Source organism: Pseudonaja textilis, chromosome 1 (genome assembly GCF_049901715.1).
Source record: "Pseudonaja textilis isolate UNSWEBS1 chromosome 1, rPseTex1.2, whole genome shotgun sequence".
Classification (NCBI taxonomy): Eukaryota; Metazoa; Chordata; class Lepidosauria; order Squamata; family Elapidae; genus Pseudonaja; species Pseudonaja textilis.
The window spans coordinates 311,276,278-311,289,657 of NC_141990.1; positions in this window are offsets into that span (position 1 = coordinate 311,276,278).

The following is a 13,380-nucleotide window of genomic DNA, read 5'->3' on the forward strand; positions in this document are numbered from 1 at the left end:
AGCTATACCAGGTTTTGAACAATAAAGCAAGGGCCACATTGCAAAACCAAATACGTCCGCCTTTCATTATGAAGGTATTGATTATTTTTATTTTCAAATAGTTTATCTTCTCAACATTCAGGTACATACAAAGATGTAGACATCCTGCCTCCTTGTGCAGGTTTAAAAAGCAAGATTTCTAAAAGTTCAGTTTTCTTACTACACTTTATTTTCCTTCCCCCACACTTTCCTTTAGCAGTTTGGATTTGAAGGCAAAAACCTATTTTGCCATGCACAGGGGCATCAATAGAGGATCTATTTTGCCACATTTTGCCAGAGGGAGGTTGTATAATGGCCTCTTTCAGAAAAGTACATCTTCACCTTCACTTAAAAAGTGACATCTTAGCCAGGAATTATTATTTATTTAGCATATGGCAAGGGATTTTGATATAAGTTTCATTACCCTATGGATTCCACACTGATTTGGATGGTTACCTTTCATCTCAATACATTTCTCCATTTGATTGTGCATTATAGAAAATCTTGCTTTTTTGTCATCTGCCATTTCAAATACCATCGCAGCTAAAAGAGGGTTGCACAAGCACGGAAGTACATGGATTTGTTTCTGTAAATGTGTGTGGATAAAGGTCACCCAAAATGACTCTTCTCACAAGACAGTCAGGCTGGCTGTAGAGAAATATCCCTGGAGGACTCATCTTTCAGATTCCCCATGAAATCAAATTGACAGACACAAACTGTCACTCATATGTTTCTTGAAGAGTGAAAAGGCTGGCATGTTCCTCAAAGAGGTACTTCAAGTTAAGATTCTTTTCTGCTCAGCTAGAGGCCACTGAGTAGCATTTCCTTTAAGGCACTGAGGTGGATAACTGTACAAATAACAAGACAGATATTGTCCTGCAGTGGAATTTGGAAAAAAGGAATTGCTGAAAACTGTATTCAAAGGAACACTGAACTACTTTCCCTCCAAGATAGGTATAGCCAAAGTCAATTCTGTTTTGACAGAAAAAGCTATATTTTTTCCCCTGCAAAATCTCTAAGGCTGAAGAACCTGAAACTCTATCATGAGTTTCATCACTGAAGGCTTAGGCTTAGTTTCTCTTAATATCTGATCTTATGTCAACAGGATTAACTGCCACAACAACAATAACAAAAAATCTCTCTCTTTCTCTCTCCCTTAAAAGTTTAAAGATATGAGTAGAAGTATAGTATTTTTTGGTAGATACTCTGGAACATCTATGACAAGGCATGTCTGCTTCCTCTTGAAGGGCAGATTTGGAAGCAGTGTTCCAATATCTCAGGGGCTGCCACAAAGAAGAGGGAGTCAAGCTATTCTCCAAAGCACCTGAGGGCAGGACAAGAAACAACGGGTGGAAACTAATCAAGGAGAGAAGCAACCTAGAATTAAGGAGAAATTTCCTGACAGTTAGAACAATTAACCAGTGGAACAACTTGCCTCCAGAAGCTGTGAATGCTCCAACACTGGAAATGTTAAAGAAGAGATTGGATAACCATTTGTCTGAAAAAAAAGGTTTCCTGCCTGAGCAGGGGATTGGACTAGAAGACCTCCAAGATCCCTTTCAATTCTGTTATTCTGTTAAAATATGCTTAGAGGTACAGTGTTTCTTGGCAGCTACTGTAGAACATCTGTGACAAGGCAATGTATGCTTTCTCATGAAGGGCAGATTTGGAAGGAAAAAAAAGTTTTGCTGACATTTTTGTGTGGGCTACTGAAGATGGTGTTTGCAATATCAAGGATGGAGAGTGACCAAGATACTGAAGATAGAAGATGATAATATCAATGTTCCAGGAAAACAAACTCCAACACCAAAACTATGAGACAGGCATTTTCTCAAAGTTCCATTTGACTAAAGTCGCCACACTGGCACATCTGGGAAAACCTGAATATGAGAGTTCTGGTTTTCCTCCAATAATTAAAAATCACAAAATCCATCCCCTGTACCCATCACTCCATCACATTGCCCAATCAGCCAAGGTCCAACTTGAGATATCCCTTAAACTCCTCATCCAAATGCAGGAATAATATGACCTTGACTGTAAAGAAGAATGCTATTATGTCTAACTACAACCACTCTACAAAGTCCCCCCTCCCAATTTCCCAGGCACAGGAATGTGGCAGCATGGAAGCTTCTGGTGCTAATATAGTTTCCAAAGCTAGAAAGAGGATAAGTGGAGAAGGAAGATTGTGCAATAGACAAGCATCATCAATAGCAAAAGTCATTGGGAAGGAAGGATCTGTAGATAAACTAGCTGGTGAGAGAATTGGACCATGCTAAGGGAAGGAACCATGTTAGACAGGCAGCCCAGAAACTATTACAGAGCAAAGAAACATGACCTGTAATGACTTGGATTCCCAGGTCTCAGGAAAAAAAAATGCTATTCTCTCTTCTCTTTATCTTAGAAAAGGCTGGGAGAGTAGGAAAGCAAAAGTAAAGCAAATCTGCCTAAAGTATCAACATAATAAAGATCAATAATTAAGTTTAACAACTGTGTGGATAAGGATGAGAAAAAAGCAATTCCAGAACTTCAAGGAAGCTCTGTAAATTTGTTAAGTTAGCTTGCAACTAAGAAATCACATGTGCATACCAAAAACATGATAGCAAAAGACACATCAACTGAGTACTAGGCTTATAAATTATTCACTGTGTTAGTCTTTGTGCAAGAACATTAAATGTAGTTGGTACAGTCTGTTTTTTCCAGATCAGTTCTATCCTTTTTCAACCTTCTGACATCCTGAAACCTGAAACAACCATTAACTGAGAAGGCCCACAGAGGGTTTTTTTTTTTAGAGGATCCTATGTGCAATAGCTCTCTAATAATTATGATTTCTTTATCTCCCCCAGTTCAACAATATAATTTTCAGGTATAGTGATCAGAATTGCAGATAGTATTCCAAGTGTGCTTTCAGCATAGATTTATATAAGGGCATTATTCTGTCAGTAGTTTTAGTGCCAATTGATTTCTGAAAGATTCCTAGCATCAAAATCACCTTTCTGTAGGCCAACTGCACATTGGATTGACATTTTCATTTATCTAACCACCATAACTCCAAGATCCTTTCCTGACCAGACACTGTCAACTCAAACATGCTTGACCTTGTCTAACCTTTTCACAGGATCCCATTCCCTCTAGTTTCTTGGTTGTTTCTTCTAATTTATTTGTCTTCAAGCATGTCACTTCCTCCCTGAAAAGGAAAGAAAACTGTACTGTTCCTTAAAACTTCTCAATTAGTATGAAATAGCACCTTCTAGGAGAAGATTTCCTAAGGGTTTTTTTTCTCACCCATACATGTTGGACTTTATTATTATTTATTTACTTAACATATGGCATCTACAGATAAAGCAGTAATATGTGTGTGTTTGTGTATATGTATACAATATGTATGTACATATGTATTTGTGTGTGTGTGTGTATGTATATACGTACATACATATAGCAATAGCACATAGATTTATATACTGCTTCACAATGCTTTTATAGCCCTCACTAAGTGGTTTATAGAGTCAGCATATTGCCCTCAACAATCTGGGTCCTCATTTTAGTGATCTCGGAAGTCTGGAAGGCTGAGTCAATGCTGGTGGGACTTGAACTGCTTAACTGCTGGCAATCAGCAGTCAGCAGAAGAAGCTGCTGGAATGGCTGTGTTGAGATCATCCCAGGTGCCTTGAAATTTTTTGGACCACATGTTGGAAACTTGTTGGACCACATGTTGGAAACATGTTGGACTACCACTCCTATTATCTCTGCAGCTGCTGGAAATTATGGGCATTATAGTCTATGAGTTTGGAGAAAGAGTTTCAATTTATTAGCAATCTTTCATGTGCAGAGAGCAAAAATGAGAGAGGGAAAAATGAATGAGAATTTTTCTACTTAAGGAAGACAAGTGTAGCAGATACTTTCATCCTATTCTAGGATAACAATGTCTCTTTACTTTTATCTTGAATATCATAGCACAAGCACTTTGAAGATAGTACAAAAGGACTGTGGTATGCTAAGTCAGTTTAGTTTTTCTACCAAAAGAGATTTGCAGTTTTCTTTATATATAAAGAAATATCTACAGGTTGTTTTCCAGCTGCTCTTTTATGGCCTACTTCATGGGGCTAGGTGAGCTGTTAGGCTCATTTTTGATTCAAATAATGTTTCCAGCCCAGATATATGCTTAAATTTAATAGGTGAGTTTCAAATAATACAAGATTCTGATCTCCTTTGAAATGAGCAGTCAATCTTCAAAAGTTTTTGTTAGACCTATGAAGTAAGCAATGATTATATGCCTTCTTTATTTTAAGCTTTCATACGAGAAAGAGAAGTTGGTATACATTATACTTTCAAGGTAGAGGTTCTGTGACTCTCTACCAGGGGCGAGTGAATTGGAATTTTTATTTATTTCCCCAAATTTATATAACCACCCATCTCACAAAACTAGCAACTCTGAGCAGGGTACAACAGAGTTAAAGCCAATAAATTGTTTTAGGTAAAAACCATAATCATTATTAATTACTAAAACATTTAAACTATAAAAGAATATAAAGAAAAGCAAGAACAAAGAAACAGCAGGCAAAGCATTATTAACAATAACAGGGCCATCTCACTAGTTCACCCATTTCCTTAGGGCCCCGGGCCTACTCACCTAATCAGGTCTTAGGGGACCTTCAGAAGATCAGAACTCTTGGCTAACTGAACTATAGTGTATCTGATGAGTTCCCATAAGAACGAAACCAGTCAAACACTGCTTCTATTGGTCTTTGAGTGATGATGAACTGCCAACTAGAAATGGTCTGCACTTCAAGCCCTCCTCTGGGAGATAAAAGGAACTCCCATCGCTCAATCCCTAGCTCCTGCCCACTACTGCAGCACCCTGACAGCTAAAATGGGGTGCAGGGGGGCCTTGTGCAGTCCCCCCTGAACTCTGTTATGGCTGGCAGAGTGCTGCAGGAGACTGTCCAGGCTGAACATGGGGTTCAGGGGAGCTGTGCATGGTCTCCCATGCCCCATTTTGGCTGTCAAAGGGACTGTGGGCCAGTCCTCTGCTATTTCCAGCCCAGCCCTGTGGGCCAGATTTAAGCACCCTGTGGACCGGATCTGTCCCATGGCCCTCAAATTTGACACCCTGACATATGCTATTTTGTTTTTAAAAAGTGCTTTATCTAACTATTAGGAGCAAAGCTATCATTTATCTCTACTCTAGTCACTTCTGAGGACTAATAGAAAAACAGATGAGGAATTATTGTAGGATGGTTAGATCAAGTCTTAGGTTCAATCCTGCAGAGCAGAATTTATGTTCTTATCAATAGCAATAAAATTAAACTTATATTCCACTTCACAGTGCTTTACAGTCCTCTCTAAGTGGTTTACAGAGTCAGCCTATTGCCCCCCAAAATTTGGGCCCCCATTTTACCAACCTTAGAAGGATGGAAGGCTGAGTCAACCTTCAACTTGGTGAGATTCAAACTGCCAAAATGCAGGCAGCCAGCAGGTAGCAGAAGTAGCCTGCAGTACTGCATTCTAACCACTGTGCCACCACAGCTTTTAGGATTAGACTGATTATTCTTTAAACTCATCAAATACAGAATGCTGATATGTTATTTGTCATTGTAGAATATATAAATACAGTACATTCTTTTTTCAGCCTTATTTTTTTATAAATATTTTTTTTTTAATTTAAGATAAAGCTGATTATATTCCATGTTGCCTTTATGACAAGGCCAGCCTTGTCAATTGTGTTGGTGGAAATCTGCTCCCATAGATATTCACAGATATTTTATTTTATGTATATTTCATTGACAGGTGAGTTTTCAGATTTTCTTTTTTTCAGTTCCACGTCAATAGTGGGTGCGAGCAAGTTATAGATGTGACCTCTGCTGAAATTTCAAATGAGAGAATCACACAAAAAATAGGCATTAGCTGTGAATCTCATTCAATGTATTGCATTTTCAGACTTTGAATTACTTTTTTATTCTATCCCAATTGCCTTGGAATTTTGTTGGCCAGCCTCGGTTGCAAGAGTTGCTACCAGCTTAACTGGTTGTATTGAATTAGAATACAATTGTGCTGTATGGTCTCAGAATAAATAAATACAATTGTGCTGTATGGTCACAAACATCTGTAGAATATGACTTGCTCTTGCTGGGGCAAAGTAGCATATAAACCTACCTTAAGGAAAGAAAGAGATGAGAACTTAAAGAAGTAGCCTCTAAGAGCTCTACTTTCTCTGACTAATAAAAAGGTAAATCCTTTGATGGTGAATTGTCTGAAGTGGAAGAAAAAAAAGGTCTACTGCTCAGAGAAAATGGCAAACATTCAAGAAAAAAAATGTTTAAAATGAACAGCAGCTTTTGACTTGGTTGTCATCTTGGTTGAAAATATAGGCCAACTGCCTCAGAAAGCCATCTGAATTATTCCTGCTTGGCCTCAAAGGAATGGACAAATCTTTCAGTTTGCTTTCCTTTCTACATATATTACAAATTCCAGTATAAGAAGTGCACACATTTTAGCGTCTCATAAAAAGCAAAAGTAAACTTCTGTATCAGTCAAGTTCACTAGAAGACAATCATTCCTTATACAGGAGTGTGTAGTACTCAAGAATTGACTTTGGTATACATGATTCAAATTATTGAGTTGACTTTATAAAACATCCTTGGGCACATGGTTGCTAAATCTAGCCAGATGCTAAATCTATCTGAAGGCATGTTGATGTGTTGAATCAATTCAATAAGTTAATTCAAAGGTGATTCAAACAACACTTTTGAATTGAAGCTTTGCACAATTTTAGTTGTATCTACTTGCCAGTTAGTTGTTAAAGGTAAGAGGTCTGTCAGAGATTGAAAAAGATGACCATCATTAAGCATGACAAATATAGCTGATTATACAGGGAATCTACATTGCAAATCCTTTATCCAAATAGAACAATCTGTCATCGCTGTTCTACTTTGCCTTGGGTTTTTTTTAATCACAGCTTTCTTTTATCCTGTTTATGTGTTAATTTGAATAAGTTCTTAAGTTTTTTTTAAAAAAATAAATGAACTACATTCCTGTTATAAACCCAGCTTTATTGAATTGATTGTATTCCTAGAAAAAGGCAGGGGCTAAAGCTTGTTTTATGAGAGAGCAAGGATTGATATGACTCAACAGTATTTTATTATTACAAGATAGCTAGAACACTGTTTAATATGAAAAAAATGCTTAGCAGAAAAGCAATATCGATGTTTCCTGTCACAGGAAGGATCTACTACTTAAGATATTATTGATGTTTCCTATGCGTACTCACATACACACTTATACCCAAGATGGTTTTTGGAGAAAATGAGGCAGAAAGCCCTGCTGCTTAGTTGCCTTTAGGTGATATTCTGTTGTTGTCAGTCAGTTCTAAAGTATGCTTTCGTGCTTGGAAAAAAAAGTCATATTCTTCCCTTATTAGTTGCTTGATTTGTCCAGGGTGAATGCTGATGATGAGGATTTTGTTGCTTTCTGTTTTATTACCACTTTTCTCTAAAATGGTCAGAATCAGTTGTTTGTATTTTTTTAATTACATCTTTATTATTTTTATAAATAAGGTGGTGAACATAACCTATTGGTTACTGCCTTCTATTTTCCCCACAACAACACCGAGCTGAGTTGGGCTGACAGAGAATGACTGGCCCAAACTCACCCAGATGGCTGTCTTGCCTAATGTGGAACTAGAACTCAGAGTTTCCTGGTGATTGTCCCAAGGTCACCCAACTGGCTTTCATGCCTAAGACAGGATTCATGCCTAAGACAGAACTCACAGTCTTCTGGTTTCTAACCTGGTGCCTTAACCAGTAGGGCAAACTGTACTATTAAATGTGCTAACCATTAAGGTAAAGGTAACGGTTCCTCTTGGACATACATGCTAGTTGTTTCCAGCTCTAGAGGGTGGTGCTCATCTCCATTATAAAGCTGAAGAGACAGTGTTGTCTGCAGATGTCTCCGTGGTCATGTTTCTGGCATGACTAAATGCCAAAGGCACACAGAACGCTGTTATCTTCCCACCAAAGTGGTCCCTATTTTTCTACTTGCATTTTTATGTGCTTTCGAACTGCTAGGTTGGCAGAAGTTGGGACAAGTAACAGGAGCTCACTCTGTTATGCGGCCCTAGGGATTTGAACCACTGAACTGCCAACCTTTCTGATTGACATGCTCAGCATCTTAGCCACTGAGCCATCATGTCCCTGTGCTAACCATTAGACTTCCCCCTATTGTTGGTATATGCTACAAGGAGCTATATCAGTGCAGACAAGGCCCATCTGTTTGCTTCTTTGCTCCTCTGCAGATGTTTGCTTCTATAAGCCTACTGTGAAGTTCAAAATTCCAGATCATTACCTTCTCTCTGTATGGTGTAGTCCGTATCATGCATTTGTGTATGTTTTGTGTGCGTGTGTGTGTTTTAAAGGAAGAATGGTCGGATAGTTCCCTGTTCCAGTTATCATTTTTATTTTTTAACCTCATTCTCTTGTGCTGACTCCTGGGTGTTTCCTGCTTTGCTTCAGCCTATTTTAGCTTTCATTCATTCTTGTGTTCATGCATTATTCACACTTTAAAGTGAATTTCCATATCAAGTGCCATAGTTAACATTAATGGCCATAATATTCATAGGTTAATCTGAATACATACTTATCTCTAAACTCCTTAAATTAGAAAGCATAGCAAATGGGATGATACACATATGATTCTCCAACTTGTAGTTCTTTGATATTACTACAATTCAATCATCAACATCACAGTGGCTTAGTATTGGTGTTGAAAATTTAGTAGCAGACTGTCTGCAGAAAAATCCAATTATTTCTCTCAACAAACTAACATTAAACATTATATATCATCTACAACATAGACCTATCTCCACATTCATTGTGCTTGAGAAATGTCTAGAGTTTTGTCTTCACAGCTTCACACCACAGGTAACAACTATGGGGACAAATAACCTAGCATTAGAAATTGCTACATCTCTGCAGTGATGGTGAACTTCGTCTTGAGAAATGCCAAGCTGTTATTGTCAAGCCTGAAATGAACATATATGTAGCCATTTTATTTAGCTCTATATCTTAATCATATATTCCTTTTCTTTCTTTCTCTTTGCTGGTGTAAGGGGGAAGGGTTTCGGGCTTGCCACATTCTTCAATAGTAGTGCATTGTATCTATACAGATTCTTAGTCATCTAGGTCATGGTTGTCCCAAAAGTGCTTTTTCAAGAAGCAACTGGACTTTCTTTGTTTTTTCTTGAAGACATTGAAGAAACAAAACAATCACTTCACAAACACATGGCACAACATAGAAGAACAAACCCATCAGGACAAGATTCAGCAGTCCATCTGCATTTGAAAGACAAAAGCCACTCTTTTATTTTATTTTTTAAAATACTTTTTGTTAAACATTTTTCTACAATTTATAACATATTAACACTTTCAACAATGTTACAGCATCGTCAACATTCATATTCATGTATTGCTTACTGTGTTATTTTTGTGTCTATTGTCTAACCAAGCATACCAGGCATCCCAGACCAGATAATATTCCGTTTCACCTCTATCTTTTAATTCTAAAGTAAGCCTAAAGTCAGCCTTTAATTCTAAAGTCAGCCTAATTCTAAAGTCCATCTCTGTGCAATCCAAAATCTTTTGGCAGCTGAATTTCAAAGCTTTCACTTTGGGAAATTGCCTTAGACGTACCAAATCTGTTCCTAAATAAATCAGTTGGAGAGAATATGTCTCAGAGTGATTGATATCATGGATATTTTCTGGATGCCTTACATCTTTCTTATCACTGTCCCCTCTGATGGTGTATTATCCTATATCCAGTACTGTGCATACACAATTCTGGCCGCAGTTGTTATATGTAAAATGATATATTTTTCTGTTTTAGTATAATCTCCCCTTATTATTCCCAATAAAAACAGTTCCAGTCTGAATTCAATTTTTTGTTTCATTGTTTCCTCTACCCACTTTTTGATTCTGCTCCAATAGCTTTTGGCTTCTGAACATGTCCACCACATATGGAAAAATTGCCCTGTTTACTTTTACATTTCCAGCATTCTGGGTTCCTGTTTGGGAATATCTTTGCCAGTCTAGCAGGGGGTAGATATCATATATAATTTTTTTGGTGTATACTTTACTTTATAATGTTTTGTATAGATTTTCTTTATAATTTTCTTTATAATGATAATGTTGATTTATAATCCCCCTGCCACATTTTTCCTAATATTCTAATTCAATGCTGTATCCCAAATTTTTCACCCAGAATATCATTGTTTCTTTTACAATTTCTTCCTTCATTTTAAAGTTCAAAAGAAGGTTATATATTTTAGATATCATTTTCTCTTCCGTTCCTTGAATTATTTTATCTAATTGTTGTTGATCTTTATCAAATCCACAGTCTTCCTTAATCTTTGTTTTTATATCTTGTCTGAATTTGCAAGTAGGAAGACAGCAAAGTTCACATTCTGGACAGAGAGGACAGCTGGTCTGAAAGAGGGGTCAAAGAGGCCATCTACATTAAGACTGAATAGCCTTATCTCAATAGAGGAGGACCATCTGTCTCCTGTTTACAACGTAGTCATTTCAGCAGTTTCAAGAAGGTTCCATATCCATTTACACTATTCAGGTGACCCTGAGAGCATAGATAAACCTCCAAATGGCCTCAATGACTCTCAGAAAGAATGCAAATGACCAGATGACTGCAAGGAATATAAATCCTTCCATTCCCCATCATTCACTCAGAACTGTAGAAGCTTCTTGAATGAGAAGCAAGACATCTTCAAGAAAAAACAAAGAAAGTCCAGTTGCTTCTTGAGAAAGCACATTTGGGACATTAGTGCATTGTCTTGCTGAGTATGTCTAAACAAATTTGAAGGTGTTTAATGCCTTTGCGCTACACCCAGAAAAATAATTTATTGCTAATCTTATGAAATCCAGTATGGCAATCAAGGTAAATGTTTTTAAGAGAATGCTAATGATTGCAGATTTCTCTTTTTGTTTTCAAAGCTACACATGCAACTAAAGATTTCAGTTCAACAATTATCATTGCTAGCAATCTTGAAGAATTACTCTTGATTTTTTTTAGAAAATACAAATTAACTGATTTGTACATGTCTTGAATTGTGAGCTGAATGCAGTTTCAACCTTTGGATGCTTAGGACTATATTTCCCATCGTGCTCAAAATCAAATCATCATCAAAATCAAAGAGTCTCTGCCTCATATCCCTTTTTAAAAACATTTTGTAGCACAGAGCACAACCTTTTTAAAAAGTATGTGCAGAAGAAGACTGTTCCCAGAAATTTAGGATATTAATAAAAACTGTTTGGAAAAAATATACATTAGAAAATATGCCAATAAAAATACACATATTATAGGTAATGTCCCAAATTGCAAAGATTAGAAGAAAGAAACATGAAAAACAAGTGAATTTCTATGTAAATTTTTATGAGTTTTCCCAAAAAGAATTTGCATACTGAAGTAGAACAAGAATGGAATGAACTAATGGTGATGAGAAAAAAAATGAAATTGAGTTTGATGAATTTATTCATCCCTTGCCACTACTAAACTTGTTCTAGTCTCCTGCTTGGGGAATCAGGTTATTAGCAGGAAACCTTGATTATTTCGTACAGGGAAAATATCTTTTATTTCCTCTCCTAATCGTAGGGATGTAGTATATTTAATAGCAGAAGGCCTTGGGCTGGGCATTCATCTTTCTCACCACATATTTATGAAGGCTCTAATGGTCCTACTATATATTACTGTACCATATACCAGCCCTGTTCCACACTGTGCATAACTTCCAGAGAATTAGTCTTCTATGTAATGATATTCTAGGGCTTTACTCAAATGCGGCATTTCTGAAATCATATTATTGGGGTGAGAGAAAAGGCATTTGTGCTTCATTAATAGCTTTACTTGAATGATTATGAACAAAGAATCTCAATCTATGATCAGTGCTAGGCAAACGGATTGCAAAAGTATGTGTGGCTCAGCTTAATAATAAGTACCAACCTAGGTGGCCTCTGGGTGGTTAGGACTGTATTTCCCATCATGTTCAAAACCACATTATCATAAAATCTAAGAGTCTCTGCCTTAAGTAACTCACTAAAATGAGACTGAGTAATTAGCACAAGGGTTTCCAAGATTCTGCATTTAATCTGACCATCCTGAATTGCAGTTATTCAGATAAAGTTGAATAGAGTCACAGAACATAAGATTGGAGAAAATGAAGCCATAACATAATGCAATGCTTCAGCACTTCTTCTATACAATACAAAGTATGAATCCAGTAGGTAAATGACAACTTTGTCATAATAAAAAAGGATCAACTAGAGAAAACTATCACCTTCAAAGGAATAAAACATGTTCCCCTTCTTAAATATCCTCATCAGTAGAGACGGTGATGGCAAATTAGAAAGATAAGTCTATTGAAATATTACCCACACCACCCAAGAGCTCCACTACCAATGTAACAGTCAAATCTCCCACAAGATAATCTGTGTAAGAACACTATTTAGACATGCACAGAATAGTGTTCTGTGTAAGAACACTATTTAGACATGCAGTAACCCTGAACACCAGAAAAAGGAAACAAGAGTAACTGTACAATATCTTCCAACAAAATGGATACACATACTTTATTAAAAAGTGGCTAATCACTCAACCTACAATAGCTCAACCGACACAAGTGGCTAAAAGGATAACACTGCCATACATCAAAAACATCTCAGAAACCACCAACAGAGTATTACAACCATATGCCATCACCATAGAACACAAACCAACTGAAGCCCTCCAAATCATCCAAAGTAAATAAAATAATCCAGCCGCCCCAAAAGGAAAAAACAAACAAATCTGGCATAATTTACAACATAAAGTGTAAAGACAGTAACAGCTACTATGTAAGACAAACAGGCAGAAGACTTGCAGAGTTAAATGACTCCTGCTTGGGTGGAGGGTTGGACTAGATGACCTACCAGGTCCCTTCCAACTCTGTTAATCTGTGAAAACATAAACACCAACTAATAGTCAGAAGATATGATGAAAACTCCTTAATTTCACAACACATAGATAAACTCCTTCATAGTTTCAACTAGGAAACTGTGAGCACCCTAGTCCAAAACCACCAGATAATTCCTAGAGGCTTGAAACTCAGACTAATCAGTCATTAACAGGTATATACAGATAAACAATATCCAAATACCACTCAAAAGAGACCCCCATCAGCAATAAACACCCAGATGAGCACAGATTAACATTAAGAGTAATATCAAACCAACAATCAAGAAGTAACCAATACCCCAATCGAGAACTGCCAAGCAAACTAACAGTAAACGGCCTAACTAAAGAATCTCCAAGACCTCCCCCACCAACACT